The sequence below is a fragment of the Schistocerca serialis genome, chromosome 5, assembly GCF_023864345.2.
Source record: "Schistocerca serialis cubense isolate TAMUIC-IGC-003099 chromosome 5, iqSchSeri2.2, whole genome shotgun sequence".
Taxonomy (NCBI): domain Eukaryota; kingdom Metazoa; phylum Arthropoda; class Insecta; order Orthoptera; family Acrididae; genus Schistocerca; species Schistocerca serialis.
Window position 1 is genome coordinate 148575483 of NC_064642.1, and position 23885 is coordinate 148599367.

The window sequence follows — 23885 nt, forward strand, 5'->3', positions numbered from 1 at the left end:
CTTTCCTACTCTGCCGATGACCAACTCCTCTCCCTCCAGCTTAACTCCCATCACTCCGCCATTTTTGTCTCCCTCGACCTCGAAGAGGCCTACGACCATGTGTGGCATCCCGGTCTCCTTTAAACTCCAGACCTACACCTTTCTTATCAACTATGTCCGTCTGATTGACTCCTTCCTCTCCACCGCCCCTCCTATGTTACCATCCATAACACCCATTCCTGCACCTTCTACCCCTCTGCAGGTGTTCCTCAGGGCCCTGTCATCGCCCCTCTCCTCTACCTCCTGTACACAGCAGATATACCCCAACCCCCCCCCTCCCCCTGCTGTAGTACACCTCCTGCAGTATGCCAATGACACCGCCTTCCTTGCCTTCACTCCTACCCTTCAACGATCCCAATGCCTTCTCCAGAATCACCTTGACCTTTTTGCTGTATGGTGTAACTAGTGGCACCTGAAAACCAATCCTTCCAAGACCCAGGCAATCAGCGTAGATCATACCACTCGCTTCTTCTGGCTCCTTGATTTCTCCCTTACCATCTGCACCCGTCCTGTCCGCCTCTCCCCCACCCTCACCTACCTTGGCCTCACCATTGACCGTCACCTCACGTGGATCCCTCATCTCCGCTCTATCCAATCCAAAGCCCATGACCACCTCTGACTCCTCAAACTCCTCTGTGGCTGGACATGGGGGTTGAACTCCTCTACTATCCTTCACACCTACAAATCCTTAACCCGTCCCATCCTCTGTTATGCTAGTCCCGCCTGGATATCCACCTCCTCAAATTCTACAAATCCGTCCAGATCCTCGAGCGCTATGCTCTCCACCTCCATGCCTCCATGCCTCCCGTCCCCCATGCCGATCCTCTACGATCTCATCCCTTTCACCCATCTGCTCCTATTCCTCGAACATATCCGTATCCTCTACACCTCCCGCCGCCTTGATCCCCCTCATCACCTGGTTGCTCCACTCCTCTCCAACCCCTGCCCTCTGCTGTGCCTTCATTGTTGTGTCCTCCCTGCCCTCCATCTCTACACCCTTCATCTTCTTTCCCAAGGTGGCTTCTGTCAACTCCCCCTCCTGGATGATGCTCTCTCTCCCTCCATTTATCCATCCTATCAACTCTGATACTCACCCCCTTCCCTTCCTTTGTCCCTTTTCCCAGGCTCCCTCTTCCCCTCCCCCTGCACCCTTCATTGTGTCTGCCCTGTCCCCCCCTTATGAGTCCTCTCCCTCTTTTGTGCCCCCTCTTCATTTTTCCTCTCCTCCCCTCTTTTTTCCCCCTCATCTGTCCAGGTCCCCGCCATCTGCCCTTGGCTGTGGCGTATCAGCTAAGTGCCAACTTTAAAAAAAATGGTTCAAATGGCTCTGAGTACTATGGGACGTAACAGCTGAGGTCATCAGTCCCCTAGACTTAGAACTAATTAAACCTAACTAACCTAAGGACATCACACACATCCATGCCCGAGGCAGGATTCGAACCTGCGGCCATAACAGTCGCGCGGTTCCAGACTGAAGCGCCTAGAACCGCTCAGCCACACCGGCCAGCGCCGACTTTTTAGTGTAGTGTTTTAAGTGAGTGTTAAGTGTTGTGCATCTTTTCCAAAGTGCTGCGAACGGAAATCATACTGTCACAGGGTGTGATTTTTATATCTCTTGCGAACAGAAGCCAGATTGTCTCCGTGTTTTTTTAATTGTCTGTCTACTATTTTACCCGTCTGCTTCCTGTGTATCTTATTAGCATCGCCAACGCTTTGTTTTATGTTTTGACTTCCACAATTTTCCGTAATTTCACAATTTAAGTCACCGTTTCTATCGCCTGCTTTTATTGTTTATTATCTTCTTCTCATGTTTTCAAAATTCTGTAGGCTGAAGAGCAGCACCCTTAGCTGCTGCTAGCCCGCACCTTCGGGGGTTGGGGGAATTGAAACTCAATAAAGGAAAAATAATGCAACAGCGACCTTGAAATCCACTCTGCCCGCTGTATCCACAATGCCTCCAGTCCCACTTATCTCATGCTGGTCTTTTTGGAGTCCAACCCCTCCATCGTCCACCTCCTCACCCAGGACAACCCGATTTCTCATGCCCGCCACCCAATTCAATCCTTCAAATCCCCTCCCGAATCCTGCTTCTGCCAGTGCTGTCTCATATATAATGATCACCTGACACTCAACTCCAACCCCCCCCCCCCCACACACCTGTCCCCATTGCAAGGCTTCCCATTTTCCCAAAAACTGCCCCAACCACGCCACCCCTCCTTCCTGAACCACCTGCAATGGACCACATCCCACCTACTCCCACAAATGTAAGACTAAACTCTCTTCTGCCACCCCTGAGCTTAGTGTCCCCATCCATCCCAATGACTCCCCCATCCACCCCAATAATTCCCTCTGTCTGCCCCCAACAGCTGAGGACATCATCCATTTCTTAACTATTCAACTTTCCAATGCCCCCACACCCTCTAATAGATATCTCTCGCCGCCCACTCCATTTATCACCTCAGCAGCTGTGCAACTTACTCCCACAACCAAGCCCACTTCACCTTCACCCACCTCAACTTCCTAGCTTAAGCCTCTCCTCTCCCCTCCCCTCAACCCCACTCTTCCCATCATAGTGCAGCACAAGTGACGCATCCTCTTCTGGAACATCTGCTCCTTCTGCACCAGCAAATACCTCCTCATGAACACCCACTTCTAACACCAGGTCGATACCTTCCTCCTGAATGAAACCTTTCCCCATCCCCACCATACTGTCTGCACCTCTCCATATGTCCTCTACTGAACTTGAAACGTCCCCTTAGAAAAATTACAAATGACTGTGCTTTAAACTGACACACAATATTTTTAACGCAACACAATCTGACTTTCAATAATTCCTACAAAAGAATGGCCCTGACTAACAACAACATATACCTTTTGTGAATCACTTACCTCACAAAAATCTTCGTTACTCGACCTACTGCAATACAGTGAGCGCCAGCTAAATAAAAGATGCTAACTACTGAAGGCACTAATACTGATAGGCACAGTTAGCAAATGAAAGATTTTGATAGAGAACAAACAATGTATTTACCTTAATAGTGTTCAAAAGTCATAATATATAGATCAGTTCATGACATCCAGTCTCACAAATTTACTGCCTCTGATGGACACACGTCCAGATCATCCGCACTCAAAACTCCGCCATCTCTCTCCCCACATCCACCACTGCTGGCGGCTCACCTCCAACTGCGCAACGCTACGTGCTGTTAACAGCCAACTGCCCAACGCTACAATAGCAAATACTCCAACAATGCAAACCAGCCACAGACCTCACACAGCACAGTCAGTGATTTTCATATAGAGCGCTACATGGTGTTACCAACATAAAAACCTAAGCAGCCTGCTTGCAAACTGATGCTCCTGGTCCCCGAGCACAAGGTGGAGTTACCATTGGCCACCTTAAGCACACACCCGTCCGGCTACAACCCTTCCCCAATGACCCTACCAAACACTTTATCCTTAGCGTCTTTTTCCCCTTCCTCGCCGTCACCTGCACCACCATCTACGTCCACTACTACTATTCCATATGACTTCATCTCTCATGTTGTTCGCACCTTCTGCACCTACGGGATTGCCACAGACATCAACAGCTAAAGCTGCTCCCCTATCGCCCTTCGACGGTGGCATCAATTCCTCCCCATCAACCAAGGTGACCTTGTTCCTCTTCCCTAGCACACCCATTTCAAAAGCAACACCACCTCCGATGTTGTCACTGCCTCTGCCAGCCTTCTTGGACATATCAATGTCGACATCCTTGACCCCACAGGTGTTGACGACCTCTCTGTCCTAACCAGAACATCTGCTTAATACTCACATCCTGATCCTTGGCCTGCACCCCCTCCCAAGGTTGCACCAACTGGGATGCCTATCAGGAATCCATTGCCACCCAGGTCGAAGGCCACCCTCATACCTATCACCATTCCAACGACATCCTTCAAGCCTCATCCTTCCTTCAGAAGGTCATTACTGCCGCCTTGGAGGCCCATGACCCTACTAAAACCATCCACCGCCCCCCCCTGTCCCAGCCTCCTTCCACTGGCTGTCCTCCTCCTCCACGAATCCTGCCACCTCTATCACTCCTTTCTATGCACTCCTGACAGGTATACACCCCACTGCCACCAGTAAATACAGCAGCACATTTGGAACCACATTAAAACCAAGAAATGCCAGGTCTGCCACCAGACCTGAACATAACTCAACACTACCCTTCCCATAAACTCTTCCAAGTACTGGTCTGCCTTCCATCGCCTTACTGGTTCCCATTCCACACCCCTTTATCCCCTTCTCCATGATGACCATCCTCTTCCCGACAACCTGACTATGGCAACCACTTTGCTTCCCACCTTTCTAACGTCTTCTCCAACCTTGATGATCCCCACTTCATTTCCTTTTCCTCACTATCATGGAACGTGGTCATACCTCAGTTGCTCCACCCGCTCCCAGTCTCCAGTACTTGGTGCAGTTACCCCCCCCCCCCCTCCAACACCAACACTCCAATCACAGCACAAGACATTAACTTATCTTCTGGTCAAAACGTAACATGGCCCCTGGTCATGACTGTGTCACCTACTGCCACCTCAGAGAATGCCCCTTTCCCTCCAGACTCTCCTTGCCAATTTATACATCATCCTCTCCACTGGCTTCTACCTTGACAAGTGGAAGACTTCCTGCATTCTCTTGTTCCCCAAACCCAACAAACCCCCTTTGGTCACCTCTTCCTATCATCCCATCTGCCGCCCTCCATCTTCAGTAAGATCTTTGAATCCATCCTCTCCCGTCATATCCATCACCACCTTAATTAACACCACATCCTCCCTCTTACCCATTGTGGCTTCTGAAGCTCCTTCTCCAGTGAAGACCATCTCCTTAACCTTGTCCACCTTCTCTACCTCCAACTTCCATTGCTCCATCATTTTTGTTTTCCTCAACCTCCAAAATGCTTACGACCATGTGTGGCATCCCAGTCTCCTCTTTAAACTCCAAAACTATGCCCTGCCTATCAATTTTGTCCATCTGGTCGCTTTCTTCCTCTCATGTTGTCCTTCTTAGGTCACCCTCCACAATACCAAGTCCTGTATCTTTTATCTCACCACTGGCACCCCTCATAAGGCTCTGTCCTCTCCTGTCTCCTCCACCTCCTGTAGACCACCGATATGCCCAAGCCACCCTACATGGACATCTCCTCCAATACGCTGATGACACCACCTTCATGGCTTTCTGTCCTATCCAACGATCCAAATGCACTCTCCAAACCCACCTTGACCAGCTCACCACTTGGTGCAGGCAGTGGATCCTTCGTATCATCCCCTTCAAGACCCAAGTAATCATCATAGGCCGTACCACAGCTCCTTCTGCCTCCATGATTTCTATATATCCATTTATGGTTGTAACATCCTGCTCATATCCACCCTCAGATACCTTGGCCTCATTCTCGACCATCACCTCATCTGGACCTTTCCTCCAATCTCGCCATGTTGTCCACATCTCTTCCTGTCTCCTTCACCACACTGACAATCGCCTTCCACTCACACAAGGCAGGGTCGCTATTGGCCACCTCAAGCATCTCCCTGTCCAACCACAACGCCTACTCAATGACCTGACTGAACACCTCCTCCTCAGCATCTTTTTTCCCTCCCACACTCTCAGCTGTGCCACTTTCTATATCTGTTCCACAGTTCCTCTCCACTATGACTTCATTTCTCATGTTGACCATAGCTTCTGGACCTATGCGATTGCCTCCAACCTCACCATCCAAAGCCGTGACCCTGCCATCCTTTGGCAGTGGCATTAGTTCCATGCCACTCTCCATGGTGACGTTGTTCTTCTCCCACAGCATGTCCTTTCTGAAAGTAACGTCACCCCAGATGTTATCCTCACTCCCCCCAACCCCCTTGGTCACATTGCCACAGACGTTCTCAATCCTATTGGTAGTGAACACCTCCCAGTCTTCCTCACCATCTCTTCCACCAATGACCCTCCTCCAGCCCCCCACCCTGCTGCCCCTCCATAGTCTGTCCATGACTACCACTGCACCAACTGGGAGCCTACTGGGGATCCATTGGTTCACAGGTCGAAAGCCACCCCCTTACCTTTCACCACCCTGCTGACTTCACCCATGCCTCTTCCTTCCTGCATAAGGAGGTCCACGTTTCTACCAAACGCATCCATCCTCACTGCCCTACACTTCCTCCACAGGCAGTCCTCCACGAATTCCACAGGCCCTCCTGCTTCTTCCTCTGCACCCCTGACCGGGATACACTTCTCCACCACCAGCAATTACAGCGACACATCCAAAATCTCCTTACAGCAAAGAAACACCAGGACTGGAGCTAGACAGGTACATGCCTCAACTCCACCCTCCCTGTCAAATCCTCCGAGTACTCTTCAGCCTTCCACCGCCTTTCTGGTAGCCACCCCACCCCACTTTACCCTCTTCTCTACGAAAACTGCCCCTTCCCTGAGAACCTCAGTAAGGCTAACCATTTTGTTTCCCACCTGTCTGAGATCTTCTTCATTGCTGATGATCCCAATTTGGATTACTCCCTCTTCCCCACCACCATTGAACACACTGATACCTCTGTCCCACCTTTTGCCCCTAGTTTCTGGTATTTGGATCAATTACTCCCATCTCTACACAAGACATCACACTCATTCTCCACTCCAACCGCAACGCCCCTCGTCACAACAGTGTCACCTACCGACACCTCAAGGAATCCCCCATGTCCTTCCTAGCTGCCCTTGCTACTCTGTATAACGTCCTCTCCATTGGCTTTCATCCTGACCTATGGAAGACTTCCTGCATCCTACTGCTCCCTCAACCCAATAAAGTCCCCTCTGACACCACTTCATATCGTTCCATTTGCCTCACCTCTGTGTTCAGTAAGGTCTTCATCCTCTAACATTGTATTCATCACCACCTTAGCCAGTACCGCCTCCTCCCCCTTACCCAGTGTGCCCATATGGTGCAGCTGACCACCAGCTCCTTAGCCTTACCAATCTTCTTTCCCTCCAACATTCCTCTCATCACTCCACTATCTTTGTTTCCCTTGTCCTCCAGAATGCCTATGACCATGTGTGGCATCATCCTGGGCTCCTCTTCAAACTCCAGACCTATGTTCTCCCCATCAACTTCGTCGGTCTCATTGCCTCCTTCCTCACCAATCATCCCTACTGAATGCCCTGGTGTCTTCCCTCCCCCCACCACCAACCCATTGCTGCGCCTTTACCGTTGTGTCCCGCCCTCTCTCCATCTCCACACCCTCCACCTCCTTTCCCAACACTATTTCAAACACCTACTTCTCTCGGATTATGGGATTCTCCCTGGCATGTACCCTTCCTACCAACTCTAACCCCACCTTCCCCCCTACTCCTCAGGGCTCCCTCTCCCCTACCCTTCCCTTCCCCTGAGTGGTTTTCCTCCCTCCTACACGACCCTTCCTTTCCTGTGCCCCCCTTCTGTGTCTCTGCACTCACTCATGCTTGTCTTCCCTCTTCACCTCCTGCCCCACCTGTTTCCTGCCTGTTGGTGCGGCCCTTTTCCTCACACCCCCCAGCCCCCCCCCCCCTCACACTGCACCTTCCTTCCCTCTTTTTCCCTCCTCTCAGGCCTCCCATCACTCAGCAGGTTCCTCCCAGCAGTTTTTATTCTTCATGTGTGCTCTGTTGTTTACAGTGATTTTTTAAGTGTCTCTCACACTGTGTGTTTTTATAATGTGGCCGACTTTTAACATGTGTGTGACTCCAATGTATTTTAAGTGCCCCACAAATTGCCAGCTGTGTTTTTTTAACTTTATGTCGACTTTTTAACTATCCCCCAGTGAATGTCCGTGTGTTAGTGCATTTTTTTACTTCCACTATCTGAATTTTTTGCCCTTTCAACGTATACATTCCCCTTTTTTATATTTTTTGTAAAGCCACTTGGATGAAGAGTGGTGGCCTGTGCCACTACCAGCCCTCCCCTGCCCATATGGGGCAGGAGCTTGAAATTACAATAAAGGGAAAAAAGGCAATGGCTTGCTGATGACACCATCTTCCTGGCCCTTTATCCTATCCTTCAACAGTTCCAATGTACCCTTCAAACCCACCTCGACCAGTTCACCACCTGGTGCAACCAGTGCCTCCTTTGCACCAATCCCTTCAAGACCCAGGCGATCATCATAGGTCGTACCACCCGCTCCTTCCAGCTCCACGATTTTTACCTCACATTTATGGTCGTCCTATCCACCTCACCCCTACCCTGAAATACCTTGACGTCAATCTCGAGTCTCACCTCACTGGGCTCCCAATCCCATTATGATCCAACACAAAGTCCACAATAGATTCTGCCCCCTTAAACTCCTGTACAGCCAGACATGAGGACTGCATCCTTCCACTGTCCTTCACACCGACAAATCCTTGATCTGCCCCATCCTTTGTCTGGCCAGCATCCTTCCCACCTCTCTGAAGTGTTCTCTATTCCCGACGATCCTCACTTTGATTACTCCCTCTTCCCCACAGTTCCTGAACCCTCTGATGTCTGTCCGGCCACTCGCCCCAGTTTCCAGTACTTGGTTCAGTTACACCGCTCAGATTTAAACACTCCCATTATAGTACACGTACACAACATGAAACACATACTCTGCTCCAAACACAACATCGCCCCTGGGTACGATGGTGTCACCTATCATCACCTCAAGGCAACCCCCCTCCCCCCTTCCTTCCTGGTTTTCCTTGCTAACTTGTTTAACCTCATCCTCTCTACTGGATTTTACCCTGACCTGTGGGATCTGGAAACAAAGACCGCTACGACATAGTGGAAAACTGGCCCATTGTTTAAGGAAAGGGGAAGAATTGCAAATAATTTGAAAACATGGAGGGAAAGCCAACAGCACTGTTATTAAAGTAGCGTTTGATTCGTTGTTGAGTTGAGGTGGGGGGCGATTAATAATGTAGCTCGGGCCGGCTGCGGTGGCCGAGCGGTTCTAGGCGCTTCAGTCCGGAACCGCTCGACTGCTACGGTCGCAGGTTCGAATCCTGCCTCGGGCATGGATGTGTGTGATGTCCTTAGGTTAGTTAGGTTTAAGTAGTTCTAAGTTCTAGGGGACTGATGACCTAAGATGTTAAGTCCCATAGTGCTCAGAACCATTTGAACCATTTGAACCTTCAGTTAGTTCGGTTTCAGTAGTTCTAAGTTCTAGGGCACTGATGACCTCAGCTGTTAAGTCCCATAGTGCTCAGAGCCAAGCCAAGCCAATGTAGCTCGTCGAAACTGCTGTTTAGTAGTGTTTCGCATCGATTTGTGTATAAGTTGAAACTGTAAAAAGGGTTAACTGTGATGACATAACCAATAACTTTGGGTAAAAGAAGTATCGGACGAAGTATGTAAATGTAATATCAACTTTCTATCTTAATGTTTACATTCATGACTGCAATTTTTCTTTTTCTTGCTCTGTGGGTGAAGTTCAAATGGCTCTGAGCACTATGGGACTTAATTTCTGAGGTCATCAGTCCCCTATAACTTAGAACTACTTAAACCTAACTAACCTAAAGACATCACACACATCCATGCCCGAGGCATGATTCGAACCTGCAACCGCAGGAGTAGCGCGGTTCCTGACTGTAGCGCCTAGAACCGCTCTGCCACTGCGGCCGGCGTGGGTGAAGTACATCGATTTTATTTGTTCCGTTGTTATTCTAAAATGCAAATGGCTGTTCCATTTCCTAGGTAACCATTTCAAACAGTCTCCTACCTGCTCCGTCTTGGAGTTCTGGCAAATGTGTTGCATCTGATAGGGCTATGTGTTGTTCTGCGCCAATATTTCGAGAAGTATCGTATTCGTCGTCTTCAGTTGAGGTGAGAAGGTTGTACCTCACAGCACAGATACCCCCACGGCTGTACGGCCTCCCAAAGATACACAAGAAAGGAGTTCTACTATGTCCAATAGTGGACACTATAAATTCACCAACGTATAATTCACTTCGCCTGAAGATAAAGAGTGGTAAACTTGTCGTAACGTTGCCACAGAACAATCCCTTAACTTGACTGATAACCCGAGAAAACTTCATCATCGAAATTTGTCGAGAAAGCCTGCATTTCCACACCGTGAACGCTACAGAAACACATTTCTGATGTTATCGACCCTAATCAAAATATGAATATCATAGTTTACACAAAGATCTGGTCTGGATCATGGCCGTTCTACTACTGACTGACTTATAAAACGTGTTCCATACTTTCTCGTATGCTGTCGAGTGACTGCCCTTGTATTTTATTTAGCAAAATTACAAGTTTACTGCATTTTAGTAACACCACAACTTTGGCCAGAGACTGTTAAACTTCTCCAGACGTGATTGCTGTCACTAATATTTATAACGAAACCTATTACTCTTTGGTGCCCATTCTCTATTTTTTTCTTTTTTTTCCTTTGTTGACTGTTCGATTCCTTCCCCACCCACCCATCTGGGGGGGGGGGGGGGGTGGGATGGTCTGACAGCAGCTTAATACGCTGCTCTACAGCCGAGACAAGAGTTAAACAACATAATGGTAGGATAATAAACAATATAAAAAGGCGATAAAACGGTGACTTAGTTAATAATAGTATAATGGCGGAAAATTGCGGAGTTTAAAATATAAAAACACGGCGTTGACGATGCGGATGAAGACACAGTAAGTAGACAGGCACAATTAAAAAAAAAAACACGGCGAAAGTCTGGACTCTGTTCGCAAGACATAAAAAACACAACCAGCGACAGTATGGTGGCTGTTCGCAACACTGACAGGGGACGCACAACACTGAAAAATCACCGAAAACAGCACTGTAGAGGCTACACGGCGGCGGATGGGGGCGGGGGGAGGACCCTGACCGATGAGGGGGAAAAAAGGGGGCGAGGAGTGGAAAAGAAAAAGGGGGGAGCTGATGGAGGGAAGGGACATAGAAAAAGGGCGGGCAGGGAGGACGCGAGAAAGGGTGGGGAAGGCAGTGGAGGGAAAAGCAAAAGGACTCGGGAAGAGAAGGGCCCATTCTCTAGGTGATTCGCTATCTATATTTCAGTGTGCAAGATATCTGCTCACAGCCACCGATGTCAGCTGATCAGCCAGAACATTGTGACAACCAACTTGCTGCCTATATAAACCTGTCCAGGCGATAGCAACGTCACCTCATGGTATGACTGCTAATCAGGTACATGCACAGTACATGTATTATCAGTGAGCATGCTGTCCCAGGGTAAAATGGAGAAGGTGCGCGATCTGTTTGAGTTTGACGGAGGGGAGATTGTGATGACCCGGAGGATCGGCACGAGCATTTCGGAAATTGCACAATTTGTCAGGTGTTTGAGAAGTTTAAATGGTTCAAATGGCTCGGAGCACTATGGGACTTAACATCTGAGGTCATCAGTCTCCTAGAACTTAGAACTACTTAAACCTAACTAACCTAAGGACATCACACACATCCATGCTCGAGGCAGGATTCGAACCTGCGATCGTAGCAGTCGAGCGGTTCCGGACTGAGCGCCTAGAACCGCTCGGCTACCGCGGCCGGCGTTTGAGAAGTGCTGTGGTGAGTGTCTTCAACACGTGGCGAAACCGAGGTGAAACCATGTCCAAATGTCGTGGTGTTGGGTGGCCACCCCTCATTACAGATATCGGACGTCGTAGGCTGGCAGGCTTGCAGCTGTGATCAGAGGGCGTTCTCCTGGGGTCTAGGTGGTGGTGGTTAGTGTTTAACGTCCCATCGACAACGAGGTCATTAGAGACGGAGCGCAAGCTCGGGTTAGGGAAGGATTGGGAAGGAAATCAGCCGTACCCTTTCAAAGGAACCATCCCGGCATTTGCCTGAAACGATTTAGGGAAATTACGGAAAACCTAAATCAGGATGGCCGGAGACGGGATTGAACCGTCGTCCTCCCGAATGCGAGTCCAGTGTGCTAACCACTGCGCCACCTCGCTCGGTCCTGGGGTCTAGCGGCAGCGTCTTTGATTAGTAATCAAAATGTCCTCGGTCCGCGTTGGAAACACGTCACCGCTTAGATTTTGATTAATAGTGAGCATTGGCGGCCGAAGATTTCCGGCATAAGAAGTCACTCGCAATCTGCCAATGGTTTTGTCAAAGGCGGCGGAGGAGCGGACAGAGGTTCAGGGCACTTTCTTGTTCTTTTGGTGGGAAATTCCCCTAAAGTCGGAAGAATCAGCAATGATCAACGGCATGAGAATGCAGAAGGGAAAAGGAAACGACTGTGTTGGTTCAAATGGCTCCGAGCACTATGGGACTTAACTTCTAAGGTCATCAGTCCCCTAGAACTTAGAACTACTTAAACCTAACTAACCTAAGGACATCACACACATCCATGCCCACGGCAGGATTCGAACCTGCGACCGTAGCGGTCGCGCGGTTCCAAACGACTGTATTAAGGACACGTAACGCATATTCACAGGGCATGTGGTCTTTAATTGAAAAAGTGTCATGACGATCTCTCCATCGACAAAAGATTCCGGGATAGTCCCCCATTCGGATCTCTGGGAGGGAACTGCCATAGGGGGGAGACCATGAGAAAAAGATCGGATAACCAATGAAAGGATGACGTCCTAAGAATCGCGCAAAGAATGTCACAAGCTTGAACGTGGTAGGGAAGCTAGAAAATCTGAAAATGGAAATGCAAAGGTTCTGTCTACATATAGTAGGGGTCAGTGAAGTGAAATGGAAAGAAGACAAGGATTTCTGGCCAGATGAGTAGAGGATAATATCAACAGCAGCAGAAGAGGTATGACGGGAATAGGATTCGTTATGGATGGGAAGGTAGGGCAGTGAGTGTGTTACTGTGAACAATTCAGTGATAGGGTTGCTCTTATCGACATCAAACCAACACCAACAACGATAGTTCAAGTATACATGGCGACGTCGCAAGCTGAAGATAAAGAGATAGAGAAAGTGTATGAGGACATTGAAAGCGTGATACAGTAAGAAAAGGCAGATAAAAATCTAGTAGTCATAGGGGACTGGAATGCAGTTGTAGGGGAAGGAATACAGGAAAAGGTTACAGGAGAATGTGGGCCTGGGGCAAGGGGTGAGAGAGGAGAAAGTCTAATTGAGTTCTGTAATAAATTTCAGCTGCTAATAGTGAATACTATGTTCACGAATTACAAGATGAGGAAGTGTGCTTGGAAAAGGCCGGGTCATACAGGAAGATTTAAGTTATATTACATCATGGTCAGACAGAGATTCCGGTATCGGATATTGGACTGTTGAGCGTATCCAGGACCTGATATACACTCAGATCACAATGTAGTAGTGATGAAGAGTGGGCTGAAGTTTAAGAGATTCGTCAGGAAGAATCAATACGCAAAGAAGTGGGATACGGAAGCACTACGGAATGACGAGATGCACCTGAAGTTCTCTAAGGCTATAGTTACAGCAAAAAGGAATAGCTCAGTAGGCAGTGCAGTTGAAGTGGAATGGACATCTGTAAAAAGGGGAATCACAGAAGTTGGAAAGAAAAACACAGGTACAATGAAGGTAGCTGCAAAGTAACCATGGGTAACAGAAGAAGTACTTCAGTTGGTCGATGAAAGAAGGAATACAGAAACAAAACTTACTGAGGTTTGAAAAAATTAGTAAAATCAGGAAAGCTAAGACGAAATGACTGCTTGAAAAATGACAAGCAATCGGAAAAGAAATGATTGTCGGGAGGACTGACTCATCGTATAGGAGAGTCAAAAGAACCTTCAGTGAAATTAGAAGGAAGGGTGGTATCATTAAGAGTGCAACGGAAATTTCATTGTTAAATGCAGAGGAGAGAGTGGTAGGTGGAAAAGTATATTGACGGGCTATATGAGGGGGAAGATATGTCTGATTGATAGGAAAAAAAAAACAGAGGAGACAGGGGATCCAGTACTAGAATCATAATTTAAGGGAGCTTCGGAAGATTTAACATAAAATAAGGCAGAAGGGATAGGTAACATTCCAGGGGAATTTTTAAAATCATTTGCGGAAGTGGCAACAAATCGACTATTCACGTTTGCGTGTAGAATGTATAAGTCTGCCTACATACCATCTGACTTCCGGAAAAATATCATCCAGACAATTCCGAAGACTACAAGAGCTGACAAGTGCGAGAATTATTACACAATCAGCTTAACAACCCATGCGTCCAAGTTGCTGACAAGAATAATATACAGAAGAATGGAAAAGAAAATTGAGGATGTGTCAGATGACCATCAGTTTGGCTTCGGGAAAGATAAACGCACCAGAGACGCAATTCTGACGTTGAGATTGATAATGGGAAGAAGGCTATAGAAAAATCAAGACATGTTCATAGGAATTGTCGACCTGGAAAAAGCGTTCGACAGTGTAAAATGGTGCAAGATGTTCGAAATTCTGAGAAAAATAGGGGTAAGCTATAGGGAGAGACGGGTAATACACAACAAGCACAAGAGCCAAGAGGGAATAATAAGAGTGGACGACCAAGAACGAAGTGCTCGGATTAAAAAGGGTGTAAGACAAGGATGCAGTCTTTCGCCCCTACTGTTCAATCTGTACATAGAAGAAGCAATGCTGGAAATAAAAGAAAGGGTCAGGAGTGGAATTAAAATTCACGGTGAAAGGACACCGATGATACGACTCGCTGATGACATTGCTATCCTGAGTGAAAGTGAAGAAAAATTACATGATCTGCTGAATGGAATGAACAGTCTAATGAGTGCAGAGTATGAACTGAGAGCAAATCATAGAAAGACGAAAGTAATGAGAAGTAACAGAAATGAGACCAGTGAGAAACATAACATCAGGAATGATGATCATGAAGTAGATGAAGTTAAGGAATTCTACTTAATTCTGGGCAGCAAAATAAACAACGACAGACGGAGCAAGAAGGACATCAAAAGCAGACTAACACTGGCAAAAAGGGCATTCCTGGCCAAGAGAAATCTACTAATATCAAACATAAGCCTCAATTTGCTGAAGAAATTTCTCAGAATATACGTTTGGAGCGCAGGATTGTATGGCAGTGAAACATGGTCTGTGTGAAAACCATAACAGAGGAGGATCTAAGCATTTGAGATATGGTGCTTCAGGCCTATGTTGAAAATTAGATGGACTGAAAAAGAAAGGAATGAGAAGGTTCTGCACAGAATGGGAGGGTAAAGGAATATGTGGAAAACACTGATAAGGAGAAGGGACAGGATGATAGGACATCTGTTAAGACATCAGGGAATGACTTCCATGGTACTAAGGGAAGCTGGAGAGCGCAAAAACTGTAGAGGAAGACGAAGATTGGAATACATCCAGCAAATAATTGAGGACGTGCAAGTGCTACTCTGAGGTGAAGAGGCTGGCACAGGAGAGGAATTCGTGGCGAGTCAGAAGACTGATGACTCAAAGAAAAAAAAGGGTGGGCAGAAAGTTAAAACAGGAGAGGCGGTGAACTGTGGCGGAACTAGTATCAGACTTTCATGCTAGGCAGAATATAGGTGTGTCTGAACACAGTGCACCGAACGCTCCTAATGATAGGCTACCGCAGCCAACGACCCATGCACATGCCTGTGCTAGTTCTACGACATCGGCAACTACGACTGAAATGGGCACGTGACCATCGGCATTGACTATAGGCAGTGGGACTTTTGCGTGGCAGAGCGTTGCATGGTCTGATGAATCCCGATACTTTCTTCATCATGCCGATGGGAGGGCGCGAATCCGTCGTCTGCCAGGAGAACAGCTCCTTGACACTTGTACTGCAGGTCGGAGACAAGCTGACGGCAGCTCCATTATGCTCTGGGGGAACATTCACGTGAGCATACATGGGTGTAGTGGCGCTCGTGGGAGACACCATGACGGCTAAGGAGTACCGTACACCTGTTGCAGACCACGTACACCCCTTCATGACGATCATGTTTCCCGACGGCGGTGGAATTTTTCAACAAAATAATGCGCCATGTCACAAGGCCAGCAGTGTGATGGAGTGGTTCGAGGACCACAGTGGGGAGTTCCAGTTGTGCTGGACCCCCAGCTCTACAGATTTGAATCCGGTGGAACACATCTGGGATGTGATTGGATCTGGTGTCAGAGCTCATCGCCCCCTCTCCTGAATTTATGGAAATTAGGTGACTTGTATGTGCAGATGTGGTGCCAACTCCCTTCAGAGACCTTGGTGCCACCTCCCTTCCGCTACCTGATAAGGTACGGAATGAGGAGATTCTGCACAGATACTGTGAGGGACGGAATATGTGGAAAACACTGACAAGGAGATGGGACAGTATGACAGGACATCTGTTAAGGCATCAGGGAATGACTTCCATGGTACTAGAGAGAGGCGGTGAACTGTGGCGGAACTAATATCAGACTTTCATGCTCAGCAGAATAAGGGTGTGTCTGAACACACAGTGCACCGAACGCTCCTAATGATGGGCTACTGCAGCCAACGACCCATGCATATGTCAGTGTTAGTACCACGACATCGGCAACTACGACTGAAATGCACTCCGTTGTTAGATCTGTCATGGTTCGCTGCTTGCCACGACGCATTGTCGCTGTTATGAGTGCCAAAGCTGGACATATTGGTCATTAGGAAGGTGGTGATTGTTCTGGTTGGTAGGTGTGTAAGCATCGTATGCCGCCGACATACGTGCTGCTGAAGCTTCCTCTGGTAGTGAGAACAGTCTCCCACTGTGATTCTGTACCTCTATAAGCTACTGCTGGAGAAAATACTGTAATGTATAGATCACCGCAATTCTTAAATAAATCTAATTAAAGAAAAAATAAACAACCCGATAACGACAAGGTACATTACAAAGTTCCTCTTCGACGTTATTGAGTGGAAGATTCGTTTAGTCTCATGTTACGGGGAACATGATGGTTGTTACCACGATTGCAAGTCCAGCATCAGAAGCATTTGGTAATAGAGTAGCACTAATTTGGTCCCGTGAATTTGGATTACGTTTTGCTGGACCTGCGGTCAAGGTAAAGTGTTATATTCCATCAGCTGACACCATCTTAGGAGCCTTAATTCTGCAGAGAAATGGACAAACCGAGCCGCGACGTGGGAGGCCGGGCTTGTCGGCGGTGGAGCGCGGGAAGAGACTTCCAGAAATATGATAGGGCGCCACGCTGCGGCGCGCCGCGAAGCGCTGGACCGCTGGGGAACATAAATACCGCCCATAAGAGGACCGTCTCGGTGAATGGCGTAAGTTTTGTTCAGGATATAAACATGCCTCGTGTCTGTTCTCCCCTCTCCCTCCGCAGCACGCTCGCATATTTAAATCACGGCGCTCCGGGCAGCACGAATAACAATGGGCGCCCAGCGCCGGATGCCGCCGTAACCCGAGACGCGCGCCGTCGATACGCGATCTCTCGCACCGAGCCGCCGAGAGATCGACGGCTTTGCCTTTGTCGATACGGTTGGGCCGACGACGGCGACCGCTCCTACACGAATGGGGCGGGCATTCTACGACACTGACATACGGCAAGCGAAGATACGCTGGGTGTCGTATTTGTGTTTATGACGGCGACGCTGAGAGATCAGTTTCAAAGCTTCAGTCAGACATCAAAATAACAAATTAAATTGTAGTCGTGATGGTGACTTCTTATCATGGCCGGATTTACAGACGAGTTCCCACTCCCCTACCTCTCCCATCTATTTTCGTCTATATTTTTAGTTTTCATAGTTTCTTTGTTGCCCTACAAAATTAAGACTCCATGTTTGAAAAAGAAAAATAATGGCATTACTTAAAAGAAACGTTCCGTGCACTCCGTACTTGAAAGTTATATTCCTGATCACAACCATCTTTATGCTGTGAAAAGAAAATTATAATGGGGCTCGATTTACATGGGGTGACCTGAGGGAGATGTAGCAAGTTGTTACATTACTCTCTCGTATTTTGTAATAATGTTTATTTCAGCCAGTACAGACCTACACTGCTTAATATATACAGGGTGTTACAAAAAGGTACGGCCAAACTTTCAGGAAACATTCCTCACACACAAATAAAGAAAAGATGTTATGTGGACATGTGTCCGGAAACGCTTAATATCCATGTTAGAGCTCATTTTAGTTTCTTCCACCTACGGTCAATGGAGCACCTTATCAAGATTTCATACGGGATACTCTACCTGTGCTGCTACAACATGTGCCTTTACAAGTACGACACAACATGTGGTTCATGCACGATGGAGCTCCTGCACATTTCAGTCGAAGTGTTCGTACGCTTCTCAACAACAGATTCGGTGACCGATGGATTGGTAGAGGCGGACCAATTCCATGGCATCCACGCTCTCCTGACCTCAACCCTCTTGACTTTCATTTGTGGGGGCATTTGAAAGCTCTTGTCTACGCAACCCCGGTACCAAATGTAGAGACTCTTCGTGCTCGTATTGTGGACGGCTGTGATACAATACGCCATTCTCTAGGGCTTCATCAGTGCATCAGGGATTCCATGCGACGGAGGGTGGATGCATGTATCCTCGCTAACGGAGGACATTTTGAACATTTCCTGTGTTTGAAGTCACGCTTGTACGTTCTGTTGCTGTGTGTTTCCATTCAATGATTAATGTGATTTGAAGAGAAGTAATAAAATGAGCTCAAACATGGAAAGTAAGCGTTTCCGGACACATGTCCACATAACATATTTTCTCTCTTTGTGTGTGAGGAATGTTTCCTGAAAGTTTGGCCGTACCTTTTTGTAACACCCTGTATATCCGTTTCAACTGACCATTCGTTATCAACAGCCCATAAACAATTTGGGCCTATGGCTATGTCCAAGAATCCAAGGAGTCAGTACTCCCATGAGGCTCCTACTGAAAGCCACTGAGATGTGCCGTCTGTTGCGGAGCTCATAGTTCGAGGAAGTGCTCTGAACGGCGTGTGCCGCAAACACTTGTGCTTCCACCAGCAATGTACTCTGTCGTTAGATCTGTCACGTTTCACCGCCTGTACTCCTTTACAGGGCAGACCACCCTTCATCTCCAAGTTCTGTGATGAGACGTGGATGTCCATCACCTCGTCGCCTGTTCGTTGTTGCCCTGTCCCTCAACCACTTTACATAGATGCTCACAACAGCCGACCAGTTTCACCGTTCCCGAAATTGTGATTCCCAGGCGCAGGGCCAGAAAAATCTGCCCTCTGTCAAAGTCGCTTATATCAGTGATATTCCTAATTTCCATGCCGTATCGTTGTTAGAATGATTGCTCATGAACCGCATGACCGCTACGGTCGCAGGTTCGAATCCTGCCTCGGGCATGGATGTGTGTGATGTCCTTAGGTTAGTTAGGTTTAAGTAGTTCCAAGTTCTAGGGGACTGATGACCTTAGAAGTTAAGTCCCATAGTGCTCAGAGTCATTTGAACCATATGATTGCTCATTCGCCTCTGCTCCTCTGACATACCTTCCTTAGCGCCTCACAAAACGCCACCAGGCGTCACTGAATTTCGGAGCGGGCAGCCGTCTTAATGTTTTGGCTCATTGGTGTATGTCGTGAATCATATGACATTACGGTGTCTAGTGCACACTTACATTACATTGTCTTCTAATATACAGTATACGATTATAGTAAGCTTGAACTAAGCGCTCCACACGCAGCTTTGTAAACACCACTTTGGTATATGTAGAACTGCTGGTTAAAAAAAAAAAAAAAAGAAAAAAAATGGTTCAAATGGCTCTGAGCACTATGGGACTTAACATCTATGGTCGTCAGTCCCCTAGAACTTATAACTACTTAAACCTAACTAACCTAAGGACAGCACACAACACCCAGTCATCACGAGGCAGAGAAAATCCCTAACCCTGCCGGGAATCGAACCCGGGAACCAGGGCGTGGGAAGCGAAAACGGAACTGCTGGTAATCATGAGATGTATTGATACTGTAGAGTGTATAGGGTGCGCAAAAGAAAACTTATAACGTTTAGGACGATAAATGGAGCAAAATCTGGTATATGACTATTCATATGAGTTAAGATCAGGGTTATTTGTTAGGTAGGAAAGTAAGTCAAGTCTTGATGTGCTATTACACATAGGGATACATTTTGCCATATCATCTTGCTAAACTTCCTCACCCTCCACCCTCTCATTGGAGAAAGTCATCACGTACGTGGGAGCATGATTTTTGTTGATGTGTTTGCTACTAACACGTTTGCGTTTCCGTCTTTGCTACCATTCATCCCCATTACGGTCGGAGGAAGGCAATGGTAAACCACTCCGCTAGGACCTTGCCTAGTACGGCGGTGCGGATCTCCCGCATCGTCCCCTACGCTCTATCAAGGAGTATGGGACCTCATCATCATCATCATCAAATGTATATGAAGTACCGTAGCTGTCAGACTGTGACGTACTTCTTGCTCTGGCGAATGTACAGTTGACATCTGAAATGTGGGCAGAAGATAAAGGCAGCGTGTCACTAGGAACCGTCAGAGTGGATTACAAGGAGCTCAAGTTGTCATGCTTCACTTACTTCTGACATCACACTACGGACGAGACAGTGTTGCATGGTGTTTAGCCGGAGTAAAATGGGACAATGAGTGGAGTTCTGTGTTCTTGCTTCTGCTTGTCGCGGTCATAATGACGCCAGATTGCGTCTAGACGCTCTGGTGTAAGGTCACAGGAAACAACAATTCTAGAACTACACAGTCTCAGGTCCTGAAAACATGGAATAGGCAACTGTTGGATAAGACAACAGGATTAATTTGGATATTAGCAGGCCATACACGAGCGGATTTCCGTGACGGGCCAGAACTGCGGGCAAGGTTGCGGATATCTCTGACGTATCTGGACCGCCGATCTATGGTCCATTATTTCCCGCTAACTTCTAGTGTCCGTCCGTCGGATCTAGCTCTGCGATCTGCCTGCAGAGCGGATCCGTTCGTTACTTTTTTTTTTTTTTTTGGTCATCAGTCTACTGACTGGTTTGATGCGTCCCGCCACGAATTCCTTTCCTGTGCTAACCTCTTCATCTCAGAGTAGCACTTGCAACCCACGTCCTCAATTACTTGCTTGACGTATTCCAATCTCTGTCTTCCTCTACAGTTTTTGCCCTCTACAGCTTCCTCTAGTACCATGGAAGTCATTCCCTCATGTCTTAGCAGATGTCCTATCATCCTGTCCCTTCCCCTTATCAGTGTTTTCCACATATTCCTTTCCTCTCCGATTCTGCGTAGAACCACCTCATTCCTTACCTTATCAGTCCACCTAATTTTCAACATTCGTCTATAGCACGACATCTCAAATGCTTCGATTCTCTTCTGTTCCGGTTTTCCCACAGTCCATGTTTCACTGCCATACAATGCTGTACTCAATACGTACATCCTCAGAAATTTCTTCCTCAAATTAAGGCCGGTATTTGATATTAGTAGACTTCTCTTGGCCAGAAATGCCTTTTGCCTAGGTACCAAAATTCCTTAACTTCATTGACTTCGTGACCATCAATCCTAATGTTAAGTTTCTCGCTGTTCTCATTTCTACTACTTCTCATCACCTTCGTCTTTCTCCGATTTACTCTCAAACCATACTGTGTACTCATTAGACTGTTCATTCCGTTCAGCAGATCATTTAATTCTTCTTCACTTTCACTCAGGATAGCAATGTCATCAGCAAATCGTATCATTGATATACTTTCACCTTGTATTTTAATGCCACTCCTGAACCTTTCTTTTATTTCCATCATTCCTTCCTCGGTGTACAGATTGAAGAGTAGGGGCGAAAGGCTACAGCCTTGTCTTACACCCTTTTTAATACGAGCACTTCGTTCTTGATCGTCCATTCTTATTATTCCCTCTAGGTTGTTGTAAATATTGTATATGACCCGTCTCTCCCTATAGCTTACCCCTACTCTTTTCAGAATCTCGAACAGCTTGCACCATTTTATATTGTCGAACGCTTTTTCCAGGTCGACAAATCCTATGAAAGTGTCTTGATTTTTCTTTAGCCTTGCTTCCATTATTAGCCGTAACGTCAGAATTGCCCCTCTCGTCCCTTTACTTTTCCTAAAGCCAAACTGATCGTCACCTAGCGCATTCTCAATTTTCTTTTCCATTCTTCTGTATATTATTCTTGTAAGCAGCTTCCTTGCATGAGCTGTTAAGCTGATTGTGCGATAATTCTCGCACTTGTCAGCTCTTGCCGTCTTCGGAATTGTGTGGATGATGCTTTTCCGAAAGTCAGATGGTATGTCGCCAGACTCATATATTCTACACACCAACGTGAATAGTCGTTTTGTTGCCACTTCCCCCAATGATTTTAGAAATTCTGATGGAATGTTATCTATCCCTTCTGCCTTATTTGACCGTAAGTCCTCCAAAGCTCTTTTAAATTCCGATTCTAATACTGGATCCCCTATCTCTTCTAAATCGACTCCTGTTTCTTCTTCTATCACATCAGACAAATCTTCACCCTCATAGAGGCTTTCAATGTATTCTTTCCACCTATCTGCTCTCTCCTCTGCATTTAACAGTGGAATTCCCGTCGCACTCTTAATGTTACCACCGTTGCTTTTAATGTCACCAAAGGTTGTTTTGACTTTCCTGTATGCTGAGTCTGTCCTTCCGACAATCATATCTTTTTCGATGTCTTCACATTTTTCCTGCAGCCATTTCGTCTTAGCTTCCCTGCACTTCCTATTTATTTCATTCCTCAGCGACTTGTACTTCTGTATTACTGATTTTCCCGGAACTTGTTTGTACTTCCTCCTTTCGTCAATCAACTGAAGTATTTCTTCTGTTACCCATGGTTTCTTCGCAGCTACCTTTTTTGTACCTATGTTTTCCTTCCCAACTTCTGTGATGGCCCTTTTTAGAGATGTCCATTCCTCTTCAACTGTACTGCCTACTGCGCTATTCCTTACTGCTGTATCTATAGCGTTAGAGAACTTCAAACGTATCTCGTCATTCCTTAGTATTTCCGTATCCCACTTCTTTGCGCATTGATTCTTCCTGACTAATGTCTTGAACTTCAGCCTACTCTTCATCACTACTATGTTGTGATCTGAGTCTATATCTGCTCCTGGGTACGCCTTACAATCCAGTATCTGATTTCGGAATCTCTGTCTGACCATGATGTAATCTAATTGAAATCTTCCCGTATCTCCCGGCCTTTTCCAAGTATACCTCCTCCTCTTGTGATTCTTGACCAGGGTATTCGCTATTACTAGCTGAAACTTGTTACAGAACTCAATTAGTCTCTCTCCTCTTTCATTCCTTGTCCCAAGCCCATATTCTCCTGTAACCTTTTCTTCTACTCCTTCCCCTACAACTGCATTCCAGTCGCCCATGACTATTAGATTTTCGTCCTCCTTTACATACTGCATTACCCTTTCAATATCCTCATACACTTTCTCTATCTGTTCATCTTCAGCTTGCGACGTCGGCATGTATACCTGAACTATAGTTGTCGGTGTTGGTCTGCTAACCGTGGGACTGCTACGGTCGCAGGTTCGAATCCTGCCTCGGGCATGGATGTGTGTGATGTCTTTAGGTTAGTTAGGTTTAAGCAGTTCTAAGTTCTAGGGGACTGATGACCTAAGATGTTAAGTCCCATAGTGCTCAGAGCCATTTGAACCATTTATTGGTCTGCTGTCGATTCTGATTACAACAACCCAGTCACTGAACTGTTCACAGTAACACACCCTCTGCCCTACCTTCCTATTCATAACGAATCCTACACCTGTTATACCATTTTCTGCTGCTGTTGATATTACCCGATACTCATCTGACCAGAAATCCTTCCACTTCACTTCACTGACCCCTACTATATCTAGATTGAGCCTTTGCATTTCCCTTTTCAGATTTTCTAGTTTCCCTACCACGTTCAAGCTTCTGACATTCCACGCCCCGACTCGTAGAATGTTATCCTTTCGTTGATTGTTCAATCTTTTTCTCATGGTAACCTCCCCCTTGG